We start from the raw sequence: 8,439 nt of genomic DNA, 5'->3' as shown, positions 1-8,439 counted from the left end.
AGGACTTGTGCAAAGGTATGTTTAACCTTATCGTGAAGTGAGTTTAGAATTTGTCTGATTCTGCCACTGATTGTTGTAGGAAACTCACTTTAGAGTGACGTCAAGAGCAACATTTACTGGTTTCACTTTAGAGAAGGTAAGGGTTTCTTATGATTTATCTGGCTGGTTAATGTTCTTGTCTAACTTGATTTCTTTTGTGTGTAGGTTGGCCTGCTACTGTTTCAGTTTTTGATTTGTTTTGATTTCAATTTTTCTTTTGTTTCAGTTTACTTATTTAGATGTTTATTGATTAAAAATAACTTTTCTTTTTTTGGGGGGTTTGTTTTAGGGAAAGGGACTTTCTATTTTAGCCCGCTGACTTGTTTTAAACTGGGACCTATGCTGTCCCTGGGTCCTAGGCTGTTTTATTTAGATTGAGGAGACTAGTGGAAGGGGAGTTTTTTTCTTTTCCTTTGTATTTACAAGGGATTTTTGTGTGAATGCTTCTGTTGGGGAACACTTGGGTGCATTTAGTTGTATTTGTGTTTTCTTTATTATTCCTCCCCCAAACAGCCAAATTTTTATCTAATTGGGTTTTAATTATTTTTCAGCTTTAAGGATCCCAGGGCCAGCATAGACTTCCATTTTAGTGTGGTCACTTGGTATAATAAAATAAATTGACTATTTTTGCTCATGAAACATTTGTGAATTCAATAAACTGTATCTGCAGCAGTGCCTCTGTCCATTTTTGCAAACATATCTGTGTGATCTGGTAAAGAGGATCTAAAGCTGTACCCAAGGTCACGTAACCTACTGTGGTATGGTACACAAGTTTCAATAGGAGAGGCCTCTCCCTTTATAGATTTATCAGATGTGATAAAAAAAAAAAAAAAAAACTAGGGTCCCTCAAAGCATGTTTTTTTTCCAATCTGGGCCCCCTGTAGGTCCAGTCCAGGTACCTGCTGCAACCCATACCCTACCTATAATTCCTTCCCTGAAGTGATATCACAAATGTTACAACTGTGGGAGGAACAGTCTGATGGTGTAAATTTAGAAATCAACACAGGACAGGATTGCTTTTTATTTAACTCTTTGGGAAACTAACACTCATGATGTTGAATTAATGCTATTTTTAACATGCAACACTTACACTGGAAATTTAACACTTTTGAATTTGCTGTGTGGGATCCAGGGTGGTGGGTTGTGTTCTTTTCTCCACCAGAGGCTGCTGTTGGTCTGCCTACCTGAGGGCGTGATCTGGAGCCGTTGAGTCCAGCACACCTGCGGACAATCTGTTCATCTGGAGGAGGATTTAGGCGGGGGACTGTCAACACTTCAGTGCCAGAGTGTTAGCCAGTATTGGTACACCAAACCCTTTGCAGTTTATCTTTCGATGATATACCTATCTGAGCTTCCAGTAATTTCTCAGGACTCCTTTGAAGACGCTGTGGAAATACCCACCTGGTTCCGAGTCCCTGGATCTATCTGTGCCTTCTTACTTTGAGATGCCGTGGAAAATACTCACTGGTCGCCCAAGTGCCATAGCCACCTCTACTGCAGTCTACTTACCTCCGTTGATCTCCAGCTGACCGTCCCGCTCACACCTTCTCCGCCACTGCATCTGAGCTTACCCGTCCGCCCTCTGCCGCAGCCTCTGCCTCCAGTCCGCAGCCCCCCCTCCTGGACCTCAGCCCTTCTGACCACGATCATATCCCCCCCCAGACTCAGCTCCGTTCATCTCAAGTAACTTTAACTCATCTGAAAATCGCCAGAATCCAGTTACCATTGAACTCACTATCTCTCTTTTCTTGTGTTCAGTTCCCTGGAGTTCCTGGCTGCCCCCCCCCCTCCTGTTACACAAGGACCTGTGCATAATATAAATCATTGTTTAGAAGAAAATAAAATCATCTTAATTGATCTGTGTTCTCCATTGTGTGTTCTGCATGTGGGTCAGGAGATTAGATTCAAACATGACAGTTGGGGTATGGAGGAAAGTGAGAGTTTATAAGATGAAACATAAACGGGGCTGATGGATGGGTCAGCACAGCTCTCTGTTCTCTGGAGGAAGTCTGGTCAGGAGTTCCCAGACTTCTGCTAACAGGACCAGATTCACTCTTGAGAGAGCATTCCTTTTGTAATGCTGGTTCTTGCAGCATATCAAAGTCACAACTGAAACCCTCCCTGCTGATGCTCTTCCCCGGTGCTTTGACCTATTGCCTTGTGGGTTAGTAGATGATACAAAGAATGTTAAGAGACCGTATTTCACTTTAAAAAGCTTACCTGACGTAGCCATTTTGTGAACAGCTGCCAAGGGACGCGAGTCACACAATAGGACATTTTTTTTATGGTTGGACAGAATGGAGTTGCAACAATAACAGGATTAAATTTACAAAAATAAAGTTGTGTAATGGAAACATTAAGATTTCAGAAAAATTCAATTTTTTGTATTTTTCTGAAATTAAAAAAAATTAATTTCAGCTAGGATGCGAAGGATGCGGTGGTTTTTCAGTTGTATCGAAATAGATGTATGCTGTGGATGTTACTATTGGAAGACAATGGAGAAAATGACAGAATGTGGTAGGAGGATGATGGTTTGTTTTTGTTCTTTTTTTTTTTTTCCAGACTAATGTGCAGGCTCCACCAGAGCTCTCACAGCATCACAGTTCATAAAAAGTTGTGGTTCATTCCAACATGTTGAATCCTTAACTCTTTTGTCCAATAGCAGCCAATAAGCGGCTAAGAAAGACTAATCAATCTAACAGTCCACTGTGGACTCTTAGATTGATTAGTCTAAGAGTCTAATCAATAATGCTGGCAATAGCAGCAGCTTCACAAAAATCATTATAGCATCTTTTTGTCTTTTGTGTACAAAAACATGATCGACAACACAATTCAACAGACGCATAATGCATTTTGTTTTTCTTTTTTTCAAAAAGAATGCAAAACCGTAAACGAACCATTCGAATGCAAGATGTATAAAAATATATTTACTGGGTCATTCATTTCCCCTCTAACTATGGAAGCCTTTTTTAAATAATAACTGAGTACCTGGAGAGAACTCATGGACCCACAGGGAGAACATGCAAACTCCATACACAAAACCCCAGGCCAAGATTGAAACCCAGGCGATTACCAACTGAGTCACTTCCTAGATCAAGGGTGTTCAAACTTTTTGACACAGTCAAGTGAAAACAATTTGAGGGTCAAAACAAATGTTCTTTACCCACTCAACAATAAACTAAGGATGCAATATTTTGAAAGAAGATGTATTTCTGAAAGAATACATATTCCTGCCTAAATGTCAAAATAAACGCTCTACAGAGAAATCTACATCAGATTCTCTCTTAAATATTACTTTTTTATTTTTTTTTGTCCCTGTTGCAGTAGGGTTTATGGGAAGCATCAACCCTCACTTGTTCTGAAGACAGAAAACCGAGCAGCTTTATCTGTCTGCTGACTACATGATATTCATTCACAGACTCGGGGAGCATGAGGCAAAAATGAGGCATAAAGTTGCTTGTCAGGTAAGACACTATCAGTCAGGCCCCGAGGCATTTAATGAGACATTTCTGCTCTAGAGAAATGTCGCTGATATGAATGATGAAGAATGTTCAGTGTCACCGCCCTATCTGGTCGGCCTTGTCAAAAAATACAAGTTGAGTGTTGCTGGAGGAGATTCAGGGTTTACTACAGAGATATGAACAACTCAAAATCTCACCATGAACATTATGGATACCTTTGATAATTCTATGGTTGGGAGGTTCAAACCAAATATGTTTCTGTGTGATAATGTCATGTTAATTTCCACAAAACACAACATTTTATGGAATTATGCTGTTTTCTATTAGATATATGATGAAGTAAATGTAATTGTCTATGATTACAATCAAAATGTAAAATTTGAATTGGATTTTTTCAGCAAGAACCAACTAACTGAAAGTGATTTTTGCACACATTTTGACTCAGTAAATGATTCAGTTCCATGTAAATTGGATTTACATGGAATGACAGTTGATGTGCAACGCTACTTGTAACAATACTTTAATATTATTCTGTTTATATTTTTATTTAGGAGGAGAAATGAAATAAAGCCTACATTTATGCTTAAACAATGTTGGACTGTTAGGACAACAACTACTATAAAAACCAAACAAGGTTTTCATTCATAAAAGAGATGGCACAATTTTCTGTAGAGGTATAGATAAATGATTTTTCAGAAGAGGGGCCCAGATGTCTGAAAAGAATATGAATACTTTTCTAAGTGCCAGTTTAAGAGAACAGGAACATGTAGAAAATCAAAAGTGACTGAGAGATTGAGATAAATACGAGCAGCTGGGTCAGGACAGCAGCAGATAACCGGCCTGTTTATCTGATTCTGCCCTAAAACACCAGCAGGTACAGAGAAGATGGCTGCCTCAGTGCATATTATTCTGAACATGTACAGTATATTGATATTGAATCTGAATGTATGTTGATAATGAATTGCGTCAGGAGAACACCCTCCAGTTCTGTGACACCATGGATTATGCCAGTGTTTTCCCAACCCTGGTCCTTGAGGCACACTGCCTTCCTTGCATGTTTGAGAAATTTCCCTGCTTTAATGCACCTCATCCACCTGATTGCAGTTCAGCAAAAACCTGTTAATTGAAATCACCTGTGCTGAAGCAAGGGAACAAAAACATGCATGGCAGTGTGCCTTGAGGACCAGGGTTGGGAAACACTGGATTATGCAATCTATCCATTTATTGCAGGAAATAACTGGAACTAACGCACCCTGTTTATTTCATTTGAGGTGATTTTAAGCATGGTCATTATAGTTAACTGAAACTAATGAAATTACCAAAAATGAAATTGACCAAACTAAAGTGCCTAAATTAACTAACCTAAATATTGAACTGTTAAAAACTAGAAAACACACCACAAAAACTAACTAAAGCAATGTGAAATAAGACAAAAAGTCACAACAAAATAAAACTAAAATATAATGAAAACCCACAAACTATTATAACCCTGATTCTAAGACATATAACTCACATCTGAACTTTAGAACACTGCCTTTTCCAGTATGTAATTGGTCATTTCTCGATTTTGATCACCTGTCTTGACGTTCCACATAAAAGTCTGGACAGGAAGCAGCTCACCACTGTCTCCTGAGTCAGAACCAAAACGTAAAGTTAATTAATTTTTACCAGTTCTTTGATCTAACCATTCTGTCGTAACTCTGATTGTACTTCCAGTCATGTTGTCCTGCGATAGTATGAAATTGTGTCTCATTTTATTAGACCACCTTCTTCAACATCTTTGTTGTGTCACTTGCGTTGTGGCAAACTTTAGTTTCTATAGTTTCAAAATAGCTTGAAACCTTCAGGTTATTGTTGAAAGTTTCAAATTTCAATAGCTTTCCTCTTCCCACTACAGGTGCACAACTCATTTTTCTCCTACCTCCGTATTCTGCCACCTAAACTGGAAAAAACCTGGCACCTTGATCTGTATGTCAGATTAAACAGAAAAGGCAGAGTTGGTCTCATAGTCCTTCTAAATAGATGACAAAGTTGCTGATGATTGTCATGGTTTTAGGAATTTGTCTGACCCACATGCAGAAAAGACCATAAGGACAAGAGAACAACTCTTTTATGTTTAATTGTAGCCAGCAACAATTGTATAATTGTATAACAGCAAGCATAGTTATACAGTCTTTCAGGATTGAGATTTAGCAGGGAGAGACTCAGCGGAGCAGGGACCAGCTGGGGGCACATCGGGGTAAGTGGAGCAAGACTGCTGAGGAAAGTCGTCAGATCGTCAGGGATCAGAGGCAGGAAACCTCATCCAGGTGGAATCCAGAGGAACAGCATACCTGACGAGGCAGAACAAAACGCGGGTAAGCTATGATCTCAAAAGATATCAGATAAGGATCTGAGACTCTTAGGGGCTGAGTTACCACATAGGTACCCATACCACTCTGGCCTCGGCAGATCTGCAGTTGACTCTACTTATCCTTCCTATGATGAAGGTGGATGAATAGCAGGTGTGCTGGAGAACCTCAGACAGACTGAGCATGCCTCCTGCTCCCTGAGGACATCTGGTGGATAAAGGTGGAGGAAGGACTGCCCAACAATGTGTTTTTAGTAAAACTCATTTTATTTCAGACTTTAGCTGTATAGTTACTTCCAAAATTTATAACACGGACACAGTATCCAGCTTACATCATAAAGGAAAGTGATCTTCTGTGGAAGGAAGAGAGGAAGCAGTGAAGATGCGAAACAGTGGGGAGATTTTTTGGTTGGTTGATGAAGTGGTTGACAATGGTACTACATGTAGCATGGTCTTTCTTTTCTTTCTGAAACTGCAGCCCATTGTAAGCAGTCCATAAAGAGCGTGTAGGACCGCTTTAAACTGTTCTCTGTAACAAAGCAAGGAAAGGCCTCAGAATAGTGACAACTTCATAATCTAAATGTTTAAACTTATGTCAATCTGATGAAAACAAATTTTAATTTTAACATAACACAATAGTAGTCAAAATCGGATCATTAATGTTTCCCAGCAGGCATCACCGATGCTGACGTTAAAAATAGAATCATAGTTACTCTGTTTGATCGTTGATTTGATGTGAGGTCAGAAACCATCAACACTCCTGCAGTATCAGTTTTATTTTCACTCTAAAAAGTTTGATTTGGCGTGTTAACAAAACTACAATAAAAATAATGTGGCAAATGTTGTCAAAAACTGAACCTGAAGTTCTCATTTTCAGTGATGTTTTCACAACTTCATTCCACTTATGTATTTTTTCTGAGTTGTAAAATCCTTTTTTCTAAAGGTGAAATTTGATCTTTCAAAATGAAGTTTTATTGCCAACACTGTAAAATCTAATTCGTTCACCTTACCTCAGAAAAAAATCAATCTTTTAAAACTTAAAAAATGTGCAAGTTGTACATCTTAAGTTGTTTGCATCACTTGACTATAATTTCGAGTAGCATTAACTTGTGCAAATTTAGTGACCATAACATAAGATAACTTAATAAGTTTGAGTATGCTATAATTACTTAATCAACAACCAGAGCTTAGTTTCTCTTTAACTATAAACTACTTAGATAATAAGGAGATACCTATTGAAACACTTCTTGGCTCCTGCTTTTTATTTGTTTCTCTGCTTACACATTGACAGAAAATATGGAATATGGAAAACAGTCATAGTTTATTCACTTTTTAAAAGTAAAACAAACAATCACATAAAACACTACACCATCATGCAGAGTCAGGTGAATGAACACACGACTCACTACAGGTGCAGTTTCATATATGCAAATGAAAATGCTGAACATAGCTACATTCTTGATGAACTGACCTTTGGAGTCTATGTTTATGACTTAATCATCTTAAGTCATAAACTTAAGATGATTAGTTTATGACTAATCATCTTAAGTCATAAAGATGATTAGTCTTTATAACTTTTTTATTTTTGTGACAAAAAAAGCGGTTTAATTAGTTGCTGCTGCTGGCACAATGCATTGTGGGATTCCGTGCTGGCCAATCCACACTGTCACATGTCCTAAAAAAATTAATTGATTGCAACATATAAAACAAATGAAACTATGTTGTACGAGTTAAGTATTGCAAACCTAAAATAACTTGATACATTTTGTTTAGCTGTACATAAACTAAATAGCAAAGACATCTTGCTATTTGTCTTTGGTATACATAAGATATGCAAAGGTATGCCTTGGGTGTTGTTAAACTGTGATTACAACATACTCAGATTTATTAAGTCACAAAAATTCTTAAATCAAGTTTGCATATATATTTTTAAGTAAGGAGAACTAAATCAGTTTTTTCCTGAAGAGTTAAATCTATCAGTTCTATGTCAGTAGAACTTACTCAAAATGATCAAGTTTGTCAAACTGAGTAAACTTAAGATGTACAACTTCCACATATTAAAATTTTTAAGTCTTTAAAGCTTGATTTTTTTTTCTTTTGAGGGAACGAGTTTGCATACATTTCTAAAGCAATAAGTAGTAAATTCTAATTATTTTGTTTCTGCTGTATGAAGCAAATCCATCAGAAAAGACCTTTAAATATCCTCGGACAGTTGGTTTTATGTATGTGGAGCAAAATGAAGCAGCTTCATTTTTGAGCCATCTGATGCCAGATGGCGAGTGTGTTGACATTCCGCAGGCCGGCTTACCAGTGCAAGGTGATGTGATCCCCTGGAGCTTAACACCAGCAAGACTCTGCTTCCTGTGTCAGCACCTTAAGACCTCTGAAGGCAGCATCTGTTCCTGTTTATCATCTGCACTTGCAGAGGCTTCCAACTGACTACAAAACTGTGGTGTGAACAATAATTCTTTATTAAATCTAAATACATCGACTGTTTGCCAGCAGGAAACAATGACACCTGATGCAGAAGCAAGAAGTAACCAAACAGAAGGCGCTCATCGTGACTGTTTTCACTCTATCCCAGTACAT

At 38.0% G+C, this 8,439-nt stretch overlaps 1 long non-coding RNA gene across 1 annotated transcript in view; it reads left to right on the top strand.

The window, feature by feature from the left end:
* Positions 1-5,838, top strand: part of LOC106942554 (uncharacterized) — a 9,340-nt gene extending 3,502 nt beyond the window's left edge. Inside the window, exons 2-3 of the long non-coding RNA XR_001423651.1 lie at positions 3,828-3,839; positions 5,829-5,838. This is a non-coding gene — a long non-coding RNA (uncharacterized LOC106942554). The remainder of the gene's footprint in view (positions 1-3,827; positions 3,840-5,828) is intronic.
* The last annotated feature ends 2,601 nt before the right edge of the window (positions 5,839-8,439 follow it).

The sequence above is a fragment of the Poecilia latipinna genome, unplaced genomic scaffold, assembly GCF_001443285.1.
Source record: "Poecilia latipinna isolate Pla-1442-1.1 unplaced genomic scaffold, P_latipinna-1.0 Scaffold4376, whole genome shotgun sequence".
In the NCBI taxonomy this organism is placed as follows: domain Eukaryota; kingdom Metazoa; phylum Chordata; class Actinopteri; order Cyprinodontiformes; family Poeciliidae; genus Poecilia; species Poecilia latipinna.
The sequence above is the reverse complement of the archived record's forward strand: the minus strand, read 5'-3'. Positions and strand labels throughout refer to the sequence as shown.